Consider the following 22733-nt stretch of genomic DNA (forward strand, 5'->3'; position numbering starts at 1 on the left):
TGCTCAAGGACTTGTTCAAGCTTTAAGGGTATCACCGGCTTTCAGAGTCTTGCATCTCTTTTTTGATTTGTCCTTCAATCCATTCGTTAAGCAATCTAACTAACAATTCTTAGTTTTATAATAAATGAATGAATGACAATCAGATGTTTCGTTCTTCGAATGAAAGCCAAAATCAAAGGCATTGCATCCTTGTCGCTGCAAGTAACCCCGATTCTCCTCATCCTGACGTGGAGAAAGTGGCCAAGCTTTTTCCACATGTATTTAATTAACATTGGATGGATTTGTTTTTGTTGTAAGTTATTATTAATGATTAATGATGATAATAATAATGCTAATCTCAAACATCAAGTTGCTAATCCCCCCCTCCCTTTTTTCAAACAGTCGAATGTGCTTCTATCCGTTTTATATCCATTGCAGCAGCTTCAAAAAATTGGAGCAATTAGCAATGCTGTAATTCATCAATAAATCAGAAAATATCACCTTCAATAACTAGTATATATGCTGATTAATTGTGCTTTGATGACTTGGTACTTACAGTGTAAACATAATCCTTCATTTGTTGCTGCTGCTGATACTGGCGTTGAAACTGTTATAGAAAATTTACATCATATGGGTCTCAGTGATAGTGATTAGTGATGGTAATTCTAACTATGTGAAAGTATGGGAGGTAATTAGTGAAATGACATTTTTTTTTTTTTTTAATATTTCTTTTGTTAAATATATTCATTCTTGGGTTTCATGATTTTATGATATCAATGTGCGTTGTTTCAATTTCGTACTTTCTTTCTATTTTCACATGATCTTGATTATTAAGGGATATGAAATATTGTACTAATAAAATAGTGTACACGATGCAGGGAGACTTAATTACTATGGTACCACCAGGCAAGCGTATGTTAATTACCAGATAAAAAGTATGCCTCAATATTATATTTTTACTATTGTGTATAATTCTAATGCTCTCTTTCAGTGTTAAACATTGGCCATCGTATATGCATATCGATTTTGTTCGTCGGCCCAACAACATGGAAAGCTTGCAAAAGTATGATCGATCAGATCTCTACGTGAACGCTGTCTTGTTTGTAGTGCTTCCACAAGTTATATACTAATTTTTTTTTCTTAATGCAGGAAATACGCCGAAATGTCATACCTGGTTCTTTTCCATGCTATGTGGTCCCATATATTACTCAGAAATCTGCAAGTAAGTTAAATAAAAAAGAAAAAGAAACCGTTGTATACCTCATCAAATGACTTAGCCAAATATCTCAAATGCTTTGTGGAATCTGGCTCACTAGCTGCGATAAGAAAGCAATTTATGTTCTTTTCTTGGCTTGCGCTTGTTTAAGATTCAAACATTTTGAATAACCAGCGAAAATAAGTGTTAATTAAATTTAACTTTGACTCACAAAGTTACACACAAGTGAAAAACAGGTAATAGCATGTACATGTGGCGCTTGAGCAAGCCCGTCACTTATTGCAGCTACAGACGTGGCATTAGCATCAAATCTGAGGTCAGTCAGCCATTCAATGAAAAGTTACAAATCGTCAGTCCACTCTGACTGGCGTAAGATCCACTTGGAGGATCCCGGAGAATAGAATTCCACCAATACAAATTTGTATTCTTGGAATAGACACACAACCAATATGAAAAATTAAAAGGCTTGCCTTTGCCAAATAAAATTAAAGAGTGAAAGAGTTATGTTAGATTATGGAGACATTTATACAAAACGAGAAAAAAAAAAAAACTGTTCCAACACTTGCACGGATTTTGCAGATTTCGGGAAGCGTGAAGCAGTCAAATGCGGCGCATCTTGACATGGATGCGGCGCATTCATCGAGCAAAATAGTCCGAGATTTATTGATGCGGAGCATTGAGCTGATATGGCGCATCAGGGGTCCGATGCGGCGCATCATGAATCTGGAACGTGAAAAGCAAGTGATACGGCGCATCACACATCAGATGCGGCGCATCTGGTGTCTGGCAGCAAGTTGGCAAGTTGCAACCTTTACATCCGAGCATGCTTTGGCCTCCTTTCACTTTAGGTGCAAAGTTAATCACTTTACACCTAAAATTAGGGCTGTGATCATGCCATTACAAGGTGGAAAGCATGGCTAGTTGGTAAACAAGATGATTACTTGTCATGATGAAGATTCCTAGCTAGTTGTCATGGTGTTCTTGTTTTCTCCTATATATAGAACTCATTGTATGCAATTGTAATATACCAAATACATATTCTCAGTAATAAACACTCTCTAGTTGGTCTGTGGACTAAAGCAATCACACCGATTGCATATAACCACGTTATATCTTGTGTCGTTCTTACATTTACGCATTTATTATCTTTCGTTCATTAAGTGGGTTTGAGTGATCTTGATAGAATCACTACTCGGCTAGTAGTCTTGTAGAATTACTAGCGTTGTTTGGGTCCTAATATCCTAACAACTGGTATCTAGAGCACAAGGTTTCGTTAAGGGAACGATGGCGGAAGATGGGAAGTTTAGAATCGACCGATTCGATGGAAGAGACTTTGGCTTTTGGAAGATGCAAATTGAAGATTACTTGTATCAAAAGAAGCTACACCAACCCTTGTTAGAGACCAAGCCCGAAAGCATGGACGATGCTGATTGGACGCTTTTGGATCGTCAAGCTTTGGGTGCTATTCGTCTTTCACTTGCTAAGAACGTTGCATACAACGTTGTGAATGAGAAGACGACGTTTGCTTGCTTGAAAGCACTCTCTAACATGTATGAGAAACCTACAGCTGCAAATAAGGTATTTCTCATGCGTCAATTGTTTAATACTAAGATGAAGGAAGGTACGAGTGCAACGGATCATATCAATGAATTTAATAATATCGTTTCAAGACTTGAATCGGTAGAGATTAAGTTTGATGATGAACTAAAAGCACTTATCTTGCTTTCATCATTACCGGAAAGTTGGTCGGGTACGGTTACCGCGGTTAGTAGCTCTACGGGAACTACTAAGCTAGCGTTTGAAGCTATAAGGGATTTGATTCTTGGTGAAGATACTCGTAGAAGAAACTCGGGAGAATCAACATCCGGTTCTTTGTTAAGTACCGACAACCGTGGTAGAAAATTTGAACGCGGTGAGAAGAAGGGTAGGAAGAAGTCTAAGAAGAGGCATCCATCGAAAGATAGAAGTGAAGTTACTTGTTGGGGTTGCAATCAAAAAGGGCACTTTCAAAGGAATTGCAAAAATGGTTCCACGAAAGGTGTAAACTTGGCCGAAGGGGAAAGTGATGATGCACTTTTGTGTAGTGTTGAAAATTCTATGGAGTCTTGGATCTTGGATTCGGGAGCTTCGTTTCATGCTACTCATATCAAAAGCATGATGAAGAATTTTCGTTCATATCAAGGCAAGGTGAGATTGGCGGACAACAAGCAACTCAACATAGAGGGCATTGGAGATGTTGTTTTGAAGACTACTCTTGGTTCTAATTGGACTTTGAAGAACGTAAGGTACATTCCTAAATTGAAAAGGAAACTTATTTCGGTTGGTCAATTAGATGATGAAGGTAACGCGGTTACTTTTGAAAACCGCCAATGGAAGGTGGTTAAGGGTAGTAGTATTGTGGCTCGTGGACATAAAAGGGGAACACTTTATATGGTTGAAGTGTTTGATGAAGACACGGTGGTTGCTACGATTAATGTTGTGTCCGAATCAACTCTATGGCACCGAAGACTCGGGCATATGAGTGAGAAGGGTATGAAGATGCTTGTTTCGAGTGGGAGAATTCCGGATTTGAAAAAGGTAGAACTTGGGTTTTGCGAACCATGTGTATATGGGAAGCAAAAGAAGGTGACCTTTGGAAAATCAGGGAATGCACCTAAGTTGGAGAAATTGGAGCTCGTTCATACGGATTTGTTTGGTCCAACCAATGTAGAATCACATGGAGGTTCTCGCTATTATGTCACCTTCATTGACGACTCCACTCGAAAGGTATGGGTTTATTTTCTTAAAGCTAAATCCGATGTATTTAATACTTTTGTGAAGTGGAAAGCTATGGTAGAAAATGAAACTAACTTGAAAGTCAAGAGCTTGAAGTCGGATAATGGAGGGGAATATGGTAGTCTTGAGTTTAAAGACCATTGTGCAAAGCTCGGTATTAGAATGTTGAAAACGGTACCAGAGACACCGCAACATAATGGGGTCGCCGAACGTATGAATCGTACGTTAAATGAAAGGGCTAAGAGTATGAGACTACATGCCGGTTTGCCTAAAATGTTTTGGGTGGATGCGGTTAACACGGCGGCTTATTTGATAAATAGGGGACCCTCAACACCGTTGGGTTTCCGAATTCCCGAGGAAGAATGGCAAGGTAAGAAGGTGAGTTTTGGTCATCTTAGGATCTTTGGGTGTAATGCATATGTGAAGACCAAAGATGCGGATAAAGACAAGCTTGAAGCTAAGTCAAAGAAGTGTACTTTCATAGGCTACGGGTCGGATGAAATGGGCTATCGTTGTTGGGACAACGAAGCTAGAAAAGTAATTCGTTCGCGAGATGTTACTTTTGATGAAGATTCGGTCTATGGCAAACCGGAAACGGGGAGTCCTAAACTGAGTCAAGTTACTTTTGACGATGTTTCTATTGATGATCTTGCAGGTTCTAGTGGGAGTACGGGGAACAATGAATTGCCAAATAACGGTGAGGCGTCAGAAAATGCTAATGATGGGGATGATTCGTAAAACGGTGATGATTCCGAACATAGTGCGAGTTCTAGTGATGAGGAGGACACAAATGAAACCGGTCCAACCATTCCGGTTACTCCTACACCAAGACGCTCGACTAGAGTGCCCAAACCTAATCCTAGGTATTCTCCATCAGCAAACTACTTGCTCTATACCGAGAATGGTGAACCCGAAAGTTACTTTGAGGCAAGAAAAACAAAAGAATCCATACAATGGGAACTTGCCATGAAAGAAGAGATGGGATCACTTGAGAAGAACAAGACTTGGTCACTAGTGAAGTTACCTCAAGATAAAAGGGCATTGCAAAGCAAATGGGTATATAGAATCAAGAATGAGATGGATAGCAAGAAAAGGTACAAGGCTCGTTTGGTAGTCAAAGGCTTTCAACAAAAGGAAGGGGTTGACTACAAAGAGATATTTTCACCGGTAGTTAAAATGACTACTATCCGTTTGGTACTTTCTATGGTTGCATCCGAAGACTTACATCTTGAGCAACTAGATGTAAAAACTGCATTCTTACATGGTGATCTTGTTGAAGAGATCTACATGAGGCAACCCGAGGGCTTTGAGGTAAAGGGTAAAGAGAAGTGGGTTTGTAAGCTAAAGAAAAGTTTGTATGGGTTGAAGCAAGCACCTCGGCAATGGTACTTGAAGTTTGACGAGTTTATGAAGAAGATTGGTTTCTTAAGATGTGAAGCGGATCACTGTTGCTACTTGAAGAAATTCAAGTCTTCTTACATAATCTTATTGTTGTATGTTGATGACATGTTACTTGCAGGTTCAAACATGTCCGAAATTAACAAGTTGAAGGGATTACTTTCCCGAGAATTCGAGATGAAAGATCTTGGCGGTGCTAGGCAAATACTTGGCATGAGTATTGTGCGTGATCGTTTGAAGGGTACTCTATACTTGTCTCAATCCAAATATATTGAGAAAGTAGTAGAGAGGTTCAACATGGAAGATTCAAAGGCCCGTTCTATGCCTTTGATAAGCACCTTAAAGTTATCGAAAAGTCAATCACCAAAGACGAAAAGAGAAAAGAAGGATATGGAAAAGGTTCCATATGCATTGGCCGTGGGTAGTATTATGTATGCCATGGTTTGTACAAGACCCGATATTGCTCAAGCAGTGGGAGTTGTAAGTCGTTATATGTCTAATCCGGGAAAAGAGCATTGGGAAGCGGTCAAATGGTTGCTTCGTTATTTGAAAGGTACTTCTAATATGGGATTGTGTTTCTCTAAAAACAATCTCATACTTAGAGGTTATGCGGATGCTAATTTGGGTGGATGTGATGATTCGGGGAAAAGCACTACGGGTTATGTTTTCACAATGGGGAAGACGGCGATTAGTTGGTTATCTCGATTGCAAAAGAGTGTTGCTTTGTCAACCACCGAAGCCGAATACATGGCTATTGCGGAAGCTTCTAAAGAGCTAGTGTGGTTGAAGAACTTCTTAGGTGAGTTGGGTAAAAGACAAGACTATTGCGTCTTGTATTGTGATAATCAAAGTGCGGTTCATCTTGGGAAGAATCCAGTGTTTCATAGTCGAACGAAACACATCAAGATAAGGTATCATTTTATTCGACAACATATAAATGATCGCACTTTATTCTTGGAGAAAATCCTTGGTAAGAAGAATCCTGCCGATATGTTTACTAAGGTGGTTACGACGGAGAAATTGAGGTTTTGCATTACCTCAATTGGTCTTCTCATGAATTGATGAGAGAAGACCCCAGCTAGAGATGTAAATGGTGTTACAAGTTTAACAAGTAATATTGAAGACCTTTTATCGAAAGTCTACTCATCCGAAGAATGTGTTGAGCGTGCGTGTCCCAAATGGTATTTGGCGGTAATCGAAGGTGGTTTAATGTTCTTGGTTAATTCATTGATATGATTGGAGTTTTGTTCAAAGTCTCCAAGTGGGAGATTTGTTAGATTATGGAGACATTTATACAAAACGAGAAAGGAAAAAAAAAACTGTTCCAACAAAACGAGAAACAAACAACTATATATGCATTTGTTTTTAAAAAAATGGCTACAACACGGCCAAAAGAAGATCTTGGTATACAAGTCATCATTATCTATACGCAATACAACCCGCCCTTGATCAAACAGAGTACAAATTGGTTTGAAATACATTCTACCTTAAGGTAATGTGTTGGTTGGAACCAGGTAGAGACCAATAGTTTTTCAAGTCGATTCCATGACTCAAGTCAGAACCTTGAGCTTCAAGCAGCCTCACAAGTCTAGTGAACGAGGTCATTCTCATGGTCCACCCGCTTCCTCCTCTAGTTATAAACTGACCATTGGCAGTACAACACGTGGACAGCCACCGATTATCATTAGTTCGAAGAATACATGCCCGATCAATGCCCGAACAGGAGCAAACAACACGCATCTATTTTAGATCCACACTGTTATCATGATTATGTGAAAATGGGACTATACCACCAACTTCATTTATACTAGTACTAGGGCCAACACCAATACTTGTATCGTGATTATTTTCTGGTGCAACATCTATGGCGACTAGAGACCTGCTGGTAGAGGCACCTGAAGCTGCTGTGACCACCCTACTGGTACTAGTTACGTCCCCAACACGGTATAATGAAACTGCATTCACATTACTTGCAGCATCGGGATGATCATCCATATCCTCCCAAAGATCAAAATCTGAATCTTCTAGTAGTAACGTTACACACTCCATTTCTTTATCATCGAGGTGCGTCATGAAGAAATCAGGAGAACATGCTTTAATAAAATTGTGCGACAAGATGCATATATAACCTTCAAGACCCGTGATTTTTTCAACGTCTTTCTCAGAAAATTGTCTATCCTGTATAAATACGTGGCGGCGAATTAATTATATATTATAATTGATTAATTAAATTAATAAAAGCTTATAATCAGTAGATCACTTACCCCTTTGTAAAATGATAAAACTTTGGTATTTGCAGACCGGGTCACAACTGATAGGGACTTTTTTTTTTTTAAAGCAAGAAAAAAATACGATTAGCAACTTTGTAATCGTCTCACAAATAATAATAATATGGATCATTATTAAGTTAAATAAAAAGGGTAAAAAACCGTTGTATACCTTATCAAACGATTTAGGAAATTTTTTGAAATGCTTTGTGGAATCCGGCTAGCTAGCTGTTATTAGAAAACAATGACGGTTCTTATCTTGGCTTGCACTTGTTGAAGATTCAAACATCTAGAAATAATCAACGACAAAATAAGTATTAGTCTGACTTTTGAATCACAAAGTTACACACAAGTTCACAAAATAGGAAAAAGAAGGTACATGTTGGGCTTGAGCAAGCCCGTCACTTATTGCGGCTACAGATGTGGCATTAGCATCAAATCTGAGTTCGGTCAGCCAAAGAATGAAAATGTCCAAATTGTTAGTCCATTCTGATTGTCGTAAGATCCACTTGGATGATCCCGATCCCGGGGAATAAAATTCAACCAAACCAAATCTGTATTCCTAAAGTAGACACACAACCAATATGAAAAAAATAAAAAGGCTTTGCCTTTGCCAAATAAAACTAGAAGAGTGAAAGAGAGTTATGTGTCCTTACATATCTATCAGTTCCATATCTATATCGCGTATAGGAACTGCAAAAAGAAAGCAAAAAAGAAAAGGTTTAGTTATATGTAAAAATCATATCTTTTTTCGACCCGTTACCCAACCCAACCTGACCCATTTGGACCCATTACCCAAAACCGACCCTTTTTCCAGGTATACCGATTATATGGGGTAGAGGAAGAGGTGGGCGTAGACCACCCCGAGAAAACAGTTAAACACATTAAGTGTTTTAATTGTAACAACTATGATGGTCATTTTGCATCACAAGAATGCTGCTGCAAGGCACCAAAAGAAGGAGGTGAATCAACAAACTTGACTCAAAAGCACGCCTGCTTTGCTATTGACAGTTGGTAGCATGCTTAAGATGAGACCATGCATGGTTCTTCTTCTAAATGAAGAAAAATGTATTCCCTTGAAAGCTAATTTATTTAAGTGAAACAAGGAAGAATGTTTGGTATCTATCTAGACATGACCGAAGAACAGGGGTTCTTGAGACAACAAGATCACTTATGAAAGGTTCGTCCGAGTCAGCAGAATCGACATCAGCGCCTGCACGTAATCGACATCCACCAATATGGCTACAACAAGACTATGTTGATGGAGAGGGTTTGTCTGATGAGGAACTCCTGATGATGCTGATTTGTGAAGAACCCACATCATTTCAAGAGTAAAATGGTGATCGAAAATGGCAGGAAGCAATGACAAGACCTTATTTAAGTTACTGTGTGGGAGTGATGAGAGCAGATTTATGAACTCTCCAAAAGAAAGCCATTTTAGAGCAGTAAAGTAAAGCAGCAGGTACATCAAAGGGACTATTCACTATAGTTGAATTTACATTTACATTTACATACTAACTATTAGAAAAAGGTTATGAATAGTATCAGGGGTACTTTCGACTTCTCACTTTTTTTTATTTTAATTTTAACTAAATTTCATTTTACCAACAAAGGCCCCACATTTTTTTGAAAAATTCAAATCGACCCCCCTCTAGACAAAAGTTAGGAATAGTACCAGGGGTATTTTCGACTTTTCACCTTTTTTTTTTTTAATTTTAACTAAATTTCATTTTACCAACAAAGGCCCCCACATTTTTTTGAAAAATTCAAATCGACCCCCCAAACAGGGGGGTAAAGTGTCAAATAACCATTTTCATAAAAAAATCTTAAATAAACTCCACCCAAATATTCAACGGGTCATATCTTCTCGCTCGCAACGAGTTAAATTTTTCCGACACCATCGTTAAACTCGAAATAATTTTAGGAACACAATGTCACTAGCTACACGCAAAACGGACGCTTTTTAAAAAACGCTAAATTTCATACAAGTTGATTTTGCGTTAAATTTTTAAAAGTCGACAATTCCATAGCGAAACGCGGAGATGCACATATATTGTTAATTTAAAATAACATTTAAATCTCTCACAGGTTATACCTTTTAGTTCGACTCGAGTTGCGCTTCAACGACATAATCGTTAGCCACAAAATAATTTTACTAAACGCAATAAAATACATTAAAAATCGAACCCCCGGCGCGAAGCGAGGGTTAATAACTAGTTTACCACTAAACTAAATGATCTTGATTAAAATATGGAATTTCTTAAAAGAATGGAGTACAATTAATTACCACTATTAACACATCAAATACGTACTTACTTTTATGTCACACCCCATTAAAATTATGGTCCAACCCACTAAGATTGTGGCTAATTAGGAATTTTTCAACTCAAACCAAGGAAGGCCCAAGAAGCATATGGAAGATCTCTAAAAACTTCTTAATGGTTCTTTCTTGAAATGGCGTGGAAACTCCATAGATATTTCTAGATTAATGAAGTTTCTAGTACTTAGATTCTGGCCATTGATTTAGTTTAATCTTAGTCATCTATTTTGTGATAGAAGTAGTATAAATAGGGTTGACCTCATTTGACACACCACACCTCAAGTTTCTTGTAATCTCTCTTGTAAAGCTTTTTCCTAATCAATATAAGTATTTTCTTCAATTCCCACTTGTTCTCTATTTTATTCTCTTTCGGTTACTTAAATCATTAGAAGGTCTGAGTGAGGCTGACTTAGTAGAGACTGAGTGTCGCATCGTGAGCTTATCGAGATAAGTCCGTCCTCCTCTCCCACTATCCACCATCATCGTCCTCCCCTCTTCCCTACAGTTTTTTACATTTTTTTTTTCTAAAGGTCTTCCCATCAACTATCAAAGTTCAAAAGAGTACAAATTATAAAATTTAACCAAAAGAGTACAAATTGATAAGAATGCTTCATATTTTAACTGTTTTATTTTTAAATTTCATTAATAGACTCAAGACTATGTGTCCATCTATTTATAATACGAAGTATTATTTGGTTGTTGAAATTTTGAAAAAAAAAATCACAAGAAAATAAAATAAACTGTTTAATCTGACTATGATATTTGACAACTTTGTTAAATCATTGAAGGTGTTGGTGGAGATTAGTTCTATCATATTGCCTCTCACATGCAGGAGACGATCTTGTTTATATTTTTCTTTATACTGTTCCTAATTTCTCTTCTTGAAGCAAAGTGGCAGTAGCTCTACTCAGGTTTAGAATGCATTAATGAAAAAAATTCAATAGAAAAATTGTACAGTATTTCATAAATATTTTTATAAGTACAAGAGTCCTTTAATTACTTTTTAAAATTACCACAATCCCTTAAAAAAAACTTAAAAAAAAAACTCCTGAATTAAACCCTTATTAGGGTTGCCATTCAATTTAAAGAAGTAGAAAAACTAAGAACAAATAAAGAAATCAACCTTTGGTGTTGTCTTAAACAATTGTCAAGAATTGTGTTCCAGTCAGCCGATAAAGCTAAAGTTGCTTCGACAACCATCAAAATTGAAGTTTCTCTTTCTTCATGATACGCACCGCATTTCTCCGTTGTTTCTTGGCAGGCTTACGATCCATAACTTTTCTGTAAAAAATTGCTTCGAATCACAAATTCACAAAATGCTCTTGAAACAAATTAAAGAATGTTGTAGAATTAAAAGAACGTTATTGTATCGAAGATTAAAGAAGTACATTAATGAATTGTGTAACGACCCGTCAAAATCGCTATTGACTCGGTACGTTATTCATTGATTTCATAGTGAGGTTTTGACCTCTACATGATACGTTTTGTAAACATTGCATTCTTTTGAAAAGGCACACCATAATTGAATATGCAATTCCAAGGTTTTTGACATCTGATGATTTCTACATATAGACAATCACCGTAAACAATAGTTTACAATACTACATCCATTGACAATACAGTCAAAATAAGTTACATGGTGATGATTTTGTGAATGCAAAGTTTTCTCGAATAAAGCATGTATGACTTCATGCACATAGCTTGTATAACGTATAAGCAAACAGCGGAAGACTTCCAGGAACCTGAGAATAAACATGCTTAAAAGTGTCAACACAAATGTTGGTGAGTTCAAAGTTTTAATATTGCGCATGATCTGTATATATAGGTGGACCACAAGATTTCAGTTGTTTCATCCGAAACGTTTATCAAAACATTCTACGAAATTGAGCACTCTGGTAACTAACCTTAATGTATATATAATAAGTACCCCTGTTTTAACATACATGCAACCAACATATACAATACACGCAAACCAACGTGTACTAAACTCAAATAGTATACGTCCGCTTTATAGTTCAGGCTAGGGTCTCTATACCGGGAACATACGGGGATGTCAAGCCCTATGGATCCATATACAACTACTCGCACCCACCAGTTCTTATAACCGGCAGTTACTAGTTACCAAAGCTAAGAGATTTTCGGTTCAAACTCAGTGTAGAATTAAGTTTGTACTTGTGTCCATTGCGTTTAAAATAAAATGCATGTATTCTCAGCCCACAAATATAGATTGCAAAAGCAATTAAAAAGAGATCTATAAACTCACCTTAGCAGCACATAAATTCATTCACCGAAATGTGACCGAAACTCGGAATGCAAAGTAACCGTAGATCTCAACCCAGAGAACATATGTTGGTCAATAAATGTCTAACAAGCTAGGTCGGGTCATAGTGTATCACAATCCTAATGCTCGAGACCGACATGCAAAAGTTAAAAAAAGTCATCTCAAAAGTCAACCTGACCCAATATAATCTTTAAATCTATACATGTTTATTATATTAACATAGTAATAGTCTTGATAATTGAACGAATTTATAGTTTATCAAACTCAAAATATTATTTATTTCAGGAGCTATATTATATTTGAATTATCATGGAAATCGAAAATATTTTATTATTTCACATAGTTTTTCAATACTTGTAAAATCAGATTATAGTGTTTATAAAGCTTTAAAACATGATAAAACAGTCAACTTTGACAATTGATCAACAAAACGAGACGTGCCTTATATAGAAATTCATTTACTCTATTAGTAATATCTAAAAATCTAATTTATCAATCTCATAGACAAGTTGTTTAAATATTAATTTACAGTTTCAAACACAATTTCAATTAACGTCAAACATAATTCAGTTGACCATATCTTTTAATCCTTTCATCGAGTTCACGCGATTTCTAAATGAAAAGTTATTAATTTTTCGATAGCTTTCCAATGACATGCATATCATATACTTTATATCAGTAGCATATGTATCAAATTCTTGATTCATCATAAACTATCTAACGACAAAATTAAAGCATACAAGCATGCATAAACATACATATTCGAGCACTAGACATGGATACACTATTAATATATAAAAGATAAGATATGAATGCTCACGTATCAATATTGTGATTCAATATTGCAGGAAAGTACGTAGACGCAACGAAAATGATAAATGCTAGGTTGACCTTTGATTCACGATCATAACCCCCAAGCAATACCCATAACCTCCATAGCTATAACCCATAATTTCCTTAACTCTAACCCGCTCGAAAACCAGTTTTGAAAATAATGCGCTCATGACCTCGTCGTAGTATTTTATGTATAATACTAATAATAATACTACTTAATAATACTAATACTAATAATATATATATATATATATATATACATACAGATATATATGAATATAGATATGTGTGTGTTTAATTCTCTCGATCAATGAATCATTCATATATATTTATAGATGCATAAAATAATAATATAATAATATAATATATTAAATATAATAATATAATAATATTTGAATAAATATAATAATATAATAATAATTCAATCAATAATTCAATATAATAATAAAAAAAATCAAAAAATAAAAACGTGTGAATTTTCTTTTGTCAATTTCTACCGACAGTTTTCACGGACCGGTATTTCGTGCTCTCTTGCTAATAATTGACGGTTAAAACTATGAATAAAAATTCTATTTTTTAATATTTGAATATATATATATATATTTTTGTCTTAAGCTTTATAAAATTAGTTGTAAAAAGGTTCGTTTATAAAGTTTGTACGTGTAATATGTGTTTTCCTAGTTTTTGACTGGATAAAGATATATAATATAATATTAATTTAAATATAATAATTTAATAAATATAATAATATAATAATATTAAAATAAAATATAATAATATAATAATAATTTTGAATCAAATTTGAATCGTAAATTTTTAAAAAGTCGTATTTCTCAAATACTTTAGGGGTATATTATGTAATTATAATTAATAATTTCTATCATGTCGCTTTCATGTGAATAGTAAATTAATTAATTTCGTTTCATTTACTATTCATAAGAATAGTAAATGAATTAATTTCGATTCAACTATTTAAGTTACATTCTTGTACGTTATGCTTTACTGCTTGTACATCTTTGATTTAATTGCGTTTATTCTTATAAAGTAAAAAATTTACATCATAAAAATTAAATGATTATATACGTAAAATTTTTAATTTGAAATTGTATCATTCAATAGTAAATTTTTATCATTTCGTATATAAATATTATTCGCATGTTTCCATTATATATTTCATTCAATAGTAAATTGTATCATTCAATATCATTTTGTATATATATATATATATATATATATATATATATATATATATATATACACACACACACACACACACACAATTATATAATTATCAGAAGTTATGACGTTCATGAATCGTCGGACAAACAAGGTGGTCAACAGTTATATAAAACTCATTTACAAAAGTTTTAAAACTTGTCAAAATGCATTGCTTATCATCACGAAAATATTAAATCATATAGAGAATTGGTTTAAATATGTCGAAATTTTTCGGGTCATCACAGTACCTCCCCGTTAAAGAAAATTTCGTCCCGAAATTTTGACAGAGGTCGTCATGGTTGATCGTAAGAATATTTTTATGAAGAATATAAGTTGAAATTTAGAGTTTTATCACCACTGAGTAATATGGATAAAAAAATTTGATTACTTGTAGCGCATGAGAGAAATTATCGAAAAAGAGTGAAATGATGAAATTAAAGGTTGGTCTTAACTCTTGACGTAATAACGGTTGATTTCCGGAATTCAAGAAAATTAAAGAAGATCTTTGTAATCTATATAAGATTTGATTCTTCGGTGATTAAGGAAATTATGATTTTCTTTGATTAAATGCGTAATCTGCCTCGATTGCTATTCCGATATTTCACTATAAATCCACCCCCTTCATTTCCTTATTTCCACAATTCTCATCTTCTATACTCTAATTCATACTTTCAAAATATTCGTAAATATGCTCAATTCAGTTCTTATCCTTGATATTTTTCTGACTATCGCAACCGTCATCCTCCTTTTCCAACTTCCACCGGAGGAATCTGTTTACTTCTATTTTGCTCTTGGGGTGGTGATTTTTATAATCCTTCCTTGCATCTGTCTTTTCATAATTATCGACACCCATGGTTAATGATCTCTCTTATTTGCTATGATTTATACTCCTATCTTTATTTCGAAGCTTCATGCTTTTGTTTTCTCTTCTTGACTTTAAGTACATCAAGTAATAGTCTAGAATTCATAGATATGAATTTCGGAATGAACATAGTTAATGTTCTAAGAAAGAAATTGTAATGGCACGATCTTGATTTGTCAAATTACCAGAATTCAAGGGAAAAGATAGAACTATCAAGAGAATATGTTCTTGATGTATTTAGAGATTAGATATAATGTAAGAGTCGTGTAACATGGCACATGATGATGCTATAATCTGTGAATCATCACGTTCCATTAGAAACTCAGCATGACTTACTGTTATATAATCACGTTGATCAAGTGTCATTATATTATAATAACTCATGCTTCAATTCCCAACAATACTTCAAAAACATTCATATTTTAAATTTGAATTTTTCAGAATTTTAGAAACTAAAACAGTTTCTTTTATGATGTAACACAAATAGCGTGAAGAGATAAATAATTTCGGACAAGAATAGTCATGAAAATATCTTCTGATATATCGAGGATATTTATACTAAAAGATACAATGATAGTTTAGAATTCCAATTTCAAAGGATGATGAAGAGAGAAAAAATCCGCAAGAATTTAGAATATGTAAGGAGCAAGGGATTCGCTAAAGATTTCAGCAGACACTGAATCATTTAGATTCATTGAAGGTAGATTTAGTCTTTGTGATTTGTCCACAGCCTCCTTCATGGTTTGCTCAACCGTTTTTCAGTACCAAATTTTTCTCATTTTCTGAACTTTTTCAACACGCTATTCTTTATTATCAAACTTTTGACTGTTAAGGTCGTTTATAGTTTTTGTTGCTTCATCAGCTTTTCAAAATTCCAAGAATTGATTCGTAAACTGGGGTGCTTTTCAGAAATTCAGAATTGAAGTACATAAGTCTAGGAGATAGACGTTATATGTATATATAATTGTTGGCGTAGAATCACTGCGAAAGGCAAGAATAATGATTGAAGCTTTTTGGTATGGCAACTACCGTTACAAGATGCAGATGAGTACATGATAGGGTTTCAATGAATAAATATAGTGACTTTTCGGAGAGGCTTAAGTCAAAGAGCAATGAAGTTGCTGGTACGTTTACTGTTAATATGGTGGAATGTAAAAGGTTCCCTGGTAACAATGATAAAGAGGGCAAACGTATATGTTAAGGTTATAATAAGGTTAATCTGAAAAGTCGAAGTTGACTGGTTGGAAGGGTGATAACAGTGGATACCTTTGCAAGGTTATTTTCGGTAACAACAATGCTAAAGGATCTAGCACAGATATGTGTTAAACTTTTACTTAGGTTTCGAGAGTTTTCCAGGTGCATAACTATATGCATAAATCTTTCTTTTCGTAGATAATGTGTGGTTGGATCATCCTCTCGATTGTTTCTAAATTGGGGTGTTTTCAAGAATCATGAAGGGTTTGAACGCAGATTGTAATCGTCAATATACATATGATGTTCTAGAATTTTGAATGATACGAATATTTTTCTGGGTTTTATGAATAGAAGTGATGTTCTAGCATAGTTTTGAAGTCAAAGTATAGCTTTGAAAGATGTAGGGATCTAAGAGTAATGTCACCTGTTAAATCTTGACTTGGATTATGTTCTGTCAAAATCAGAATAAGTAATTGAATTTATATGAAAATGATTGTATATTGCTGTGAAGATTGTAAGATCCTGTTTTCACAGATGCTTTGGACGCCGTCCAAGATGGTGGGACGCCGTCCCGTTGTAAAGGGCTGGACGCCGTCCAGATTAGCTGACAGGCCTGCTGCCTTGTTTTTAGATATTTAAAGTGGGTATTTTGGTAATTTCACTTGAGGGCCGAATTTAAAGCCCTAGATCAGTTTTTGGAGCTTCATTTACTCCATTTACAACCACCAAACCTCATCCACTTCAATTCTAGAGAGAGTGTGATTCAAGTGTGAGAAAGCTCAGATAGAAAAGGAAGAAGCTTGTTTCGAGTTAGAGCTCGAGCATTAAAGTTGTTCATCTCCTCACTTGCTACGTTTTGATTGTGGTGGTAAGTCCTAAACTTGATTTCCTTAGTTTAATGTGTTTAAGGGTTAGGGTTTGGGCTAGTGACGAACATAAAACCCATTTGTTAATGATTTGTGGGTTTTTGGGTAAGTTGAGTCATGAGGGCTCAAGGATGACTAACCTAGGGTTTTGAAATGTTAAATGTGTTTATGAGTCTTAAATTGGTTAGTTAACCATTAGCACACCTAGATATTATGTAAATGGGTGTTATTTGAGTATGTGGTGACCCGAATGGGTGTGGAAACCTCGAATGGGTAAAACGGGTCTTTGATGACCTAAGTTGTCTTGTTAATGTGAAAATGAGATAACATTGTGATTATATGTGCATTAAGACCATAAATGGCTAGGGTTAGGGTTTTTGGTGAAGTTGACCAAATATTAGGGTTAAGTGTGCAAATGGGTCGGAATTGCACCATGGGTCAAAATGACCTAAGAATGGTGAGTGAGTTGGTTGACCAACTTGAATGAATGATTGATATATGTGTATAATGTAATAGGTACGTTACCTTGAAGCCGCGAGCTTGGTTTATTGATTCACCAAAAGGCATAAGGTGAGTGGAATAATTATGCGTGTCCGTATATAATGTATTTATTTGTGTTGTATGAATGTGGCATTGTCGCATTTGTAGTGACCCGAACTTTTCCATGTTTATATATATTAATTGAGATTGATATTTACATGATTAAATGTTTCCAACATGTTAAGCAATCAAACTTGTTAAGACTTGATTAATTGAAATATGTTTCATATAGACAATTGACCACCCAAGTTGACCGGCGATTCACGAACGTTAAAACTTGTAAAAACGACATGACGATATATATATGGATATACATATGGTTAACATGAGATTATGATAAGTAAGTATCTCCATAAGTATATTAACAATGAGTTATATACATATAAACAAGACTACTAACTTAAGGATTTCGAAACGAGACATATATGTAACGATTATCGTTGTAACGACATTTAAATGTATATATATCATATTAAGATATATTAATATATAATAATATCATGATAATATAATAATTTAACATCTCATTAGATATAATAAACAATGGGTTAACAACATTAATTGAGATCGTTAACTTAAAGGTTTCAAAACAACACTTACATGTAACGACTAACGATGACTTAACGACTCAGTTAAAATGTATATACATGTAGTGTATTTAGATGTATTAAAATATTTTTGGAAGACTTCAAGACATATATCAAAACACTCATACTTAACAAAAATGGTTACAGTTACTTTTCCATTCTTTTCTTTCATCAAGAATTCTAGTCGTATTCTTACCCGTATTATACACAGCTTCAAAACGTACTTACTATAAGTATATACCAATAGGAACTAGCATGGGATTCCACTCTTGATTATGTCATGTATGACTAATCAATTTTAACTTCTACCATGAGCTAGTCAACTAACTAGAACTCCTTTTAACCCCACTCACCACTCACCAATTACCACTCATCATTCACTCCATTTCACTTCCAATTCTCTTTCTAATTCTCTCTCAACACACACACACTATTATGAATGTATTTTTCCAGTAGTTAATCATCATCTTCATCAAAAATCACTTCAAGAATCAAGCTATAATCATCATAGGAAGAACACTTCAAGAACACTTCAAAAATCCCTTCAAGTTTACTAATTTACTTCCAAGCTTTCTAATCCATTCCAAGTAATCATCTAAGATCAAGAAACCTTTGTTATATACAGTAGGTTATCTTTCTTATTCAAGGTAATATTCATATTCAAACTTTGATTCAATTTTTATAACTATAAACTATCTTAATTCGAGTAAAAATCTTACTTGAACTTGTTTTTGTGTCATGATCCTACTTCAAGAACTTTCAAGCCATCCAAGATCCTTTGAAGCTAGATCATTTCTTGTCACTTACAGTAGGTTTACCTACTAAACTTGAGGTAGTAATGATGTTCATAACATCATTCGATTCATATATATAAAACTATCTTATTCGAAGGTTTAAACTCGTAATCACTAGAACATAGTTTAGTTAATTCTAAACTTGTTCGCAAACAAAAGTTAATACTTCTAACTTGAATTTTAAAATTAACTACACACATGTTCTATATCTATATGATATGCTAACTTAATGATTTAAAACCTGGAAACACGAAAAACACCGTAAAACCGGATTTACGCCGTCGTAGTAACACCGCGGGCTGTTTTGGGTTAGTTAATTAAAAACTATGATAAACTTTGATTTAAAAGTTGTTATTCTGAAAAAATGATTTTTATTATGAACATGAAACTATATCCAAAAATTATGGTTAAACTCAAAGTGGAAGTATGTTTTCTAAAATGGTCATCTAGACGTCGTTCTTTCGACTGAAATGACTACCTTTACAAAAACGACTTGTAACTTATTTTTCCGACTATAAACCTATACTTTTCTGTTTATATTCATAAAATAGAGTTCAATATGAAACCATAGCAATTTGATTCACTCAAAACGGATTTAAAATGAAGAAGTTATGGGTAAAACAAGATTGGATAATTTTTCTCATTTTAGCTACGTGAAAATTGGTAACAAATCTATTCCAACCATAACTTAATCAACTTGTATTATATATTATGTAATCTTGAGATACCATAGACACGTATACAATGTTTCAACCTATCATGTCGACACATCTATATATATTTCGGAACAACCATAGACACTCTATATGTGAATGTTGGAGTTAGCTATACAGGGTTGAGGTTGATTCCAAAATATATATAGTTTGAGTTGTGATCAATACTGAGATACGTATACACTGGGTCGTGGATTGATTCAAGATAATATTTATCGATTTATTTCTGTACATCTAACTGTGGACAACTAGTTGTAGGTTACTAACGAGGACAGCTGACTTAATAAACTTAAAGCATCAAAATATATTAAAAGTGTTGTAAATATATTTTAAACATACTTTGATATATATGTATATATTGTTATAGGTTCGTGAATCAACCAGTGGCCAAGTCTTACTTCCCGACGAAGTAAAAATCTCTGAAAGTGAGTTATAGTCCCACTTTTAAAATCTAATATTTTTGGGATGAGAATACATGCAGGTTTTATAAATGATTTACAAAATAGACACAAGTACGTGAAACTACATTCTATGGTTGAATTATCGAAATCGAATATGCACCCTTTTTATTAAGTCTGGTAATCTAAGAATTAGGGAACAGACACCCTAATTGATGCGAATCCTAAAGATAGATCTATTGGGCCTAACAAACCCCATCCAAAGTACCGGATGCTTTAGTACTTCGAAATTTATATCATATCCGAAGGGTGTCCCGGAATGATGGGGATATTCTTTTATATGCATCTTGTTAATGTCGGTTACCAGGTGTTCACCATATGAATGATTTTTATCTCTATGTATGGGATGTGTATTGAAATATGAAATCTTGTGGTCTATTGTTACGATTTGATATATATAGGTTAAACCTATAACTCACCAACATTTTTGTTGACGTTTAAAGCATGTTTATTCTCAGGTGAATACTAAGAGCTTCCGCTGTTGCAGACTAAAATAAGGACAAGATTTGGAGTCCATGTTTGTATGATATTGTGTAAAAACTGCATTCAAGAAACTGATTTCGATGTAACATATTTGTATTGTAAACCATTATGTAATGGTCGTGTGTAAACAGGATATTTTAGATTATCATTATTTGATAATCTACGTAAAGCTTTTTAAACCTTTATTTATGAAATAAAGGTTATGGTTTGTTTTAAAAATGAATGCAGTCTTTGAAAAACGTCTCATATAGAGGTCAAAACCTCGCAACGAAATCAATTAATATGGAACGTTTTTAATCAATAAGAACGGGACATTTCAGTTGGTATCCGAGCGTTGGTCTTAGAGAACCAGAAAATTTGAATTAGTGTGTCTTATCGAGTTTGTTAGGATGCATTAGTGAGTCTGGACTTCGACCATGTTTTCTTTAAAAATGATTGCTTAACATTTTTGTTGGAAACTATATATTTTTAACATATGAATATTATGTGATATATTAATCTCTTAACGTGTTTGATATTATGTGATAGATGTCTACCTCTAGAACAAGTCCCATTGACTCACCTAATAATAATGAAGAGTCAAATGTAAATTGGAATGATTCGTGGACTGATTCACAAGTTCCCGAAGAGGAACCGGAAGAAGAGTCGGAACCGGAAGAAGAATCGAAACCGGAAGAAGAATCGGAACCGGAAGAAGAAATAGAACCGGTGGGGGAAATAATAAAACGGTTAAGTAAAAGAGAATCCTCAACCAACCGACCAAGGTTAATTATGGTCAATGGTGTTTCCGCCAAGGAAGCAAAATATTGGGAGGATTACCAATTCTCCGATGAATCGGATTCCGACGAGAATTCCGATGATGTTATAGAAATTACCCCAACTGAATTTAAAAAGGCAAAAGAAAATTATAAGGGAAAGGGCATAAAAATAGAGAAATCTAATTCCAACCCCGATGAACTTTATATGTATCGTCAACCCCCGAAGTCCTTAAGTTGTAACAATGACCCGGGAACCTCTAAACCACCAGGTTTTTCTAAACCAATGTGGACAACGACGGCTCGTATTAGGGGAACATCATATATCCCTAGAAACTTGGCAAAACGAACCAAAACCGAACAAGAAGAAACGAGCGAGTCGGAATAAGATAGTTGTATTCGTGTGGTGTAATATATGTAATATAGTGTGCTTATGCTTTATGATATATGTAAAAATTGCTTGTATTAATAAGTATTTTTTTTATGAATCTAACTCTTGTCTATTTTACAGTATAAAAACACAACATGGATAGACAACCCAATATTTTAAGAGACCTACCCGGAGACATGATTGATGAAATCTTGTCTAGAGTCGGTTAGAATTCCTCGGCACAACTATTTAAGGCGAGATCAGTTTGTAAGACATTCGAAGAACGTTCCAAGAATGCCTTGGTTTATAAAAGGCTTTCGTTCAAAAGATGGGGGATATCACATTGGGAAATCCATAAGTTACGATGTGTTTACTTTGACGCATATATTGCGGGGAACCCAAATACTATTTTACGCAACGGGTTAAGAAATTATTTTGACTCAGTATATCCGAATATAGGACTTCGTGATTTAGAAAAAGCAGCTAACATGCAACATAAAGAAGCATGTTATGCTTACGGGTTAGTAATGTTTGCTTCTCACCAAAGTGAGAACAAGAACATCGGGCTACAACTATTAAACAAAACGTTCCCACAAGTGACGGAGTCGGTAATTGGGGTAAGAAATGAGGTTTTTAGGTTATTACGAGACTGTTGGTCATTACGTAACCCTCGTCCCTTTGACGACGTTACAACACGCTGTCTTATCAACGGCCATAACGGTTATGTTCCACAAGACCAAGGATGGGAAGTAGTCCTAGTAAAACCAGAATGCATGACTTGTTTCTGGACGTATGAATTACGTGTCTTTATTGCCTTTGCTGA

The sequence above is a fragment of the Rutidosis leptorrhynchoides genome, chromosome 1, assembly GCF_046630445.1.
Source record: "Rutidosis leptorrhynchoides isolate AG116_Rl617_1_P2 chromosome 1, CSIRO_AGI_Rlap_v1, whole genome shotgun sequence".
Lineage (NCBI taxonomy): Eukaryota > Viridiplantae > Streptophyta > Magnoliopsida > Asterales > Asteraceae > Rutidosis > Rutidosis leptorrhynchoides.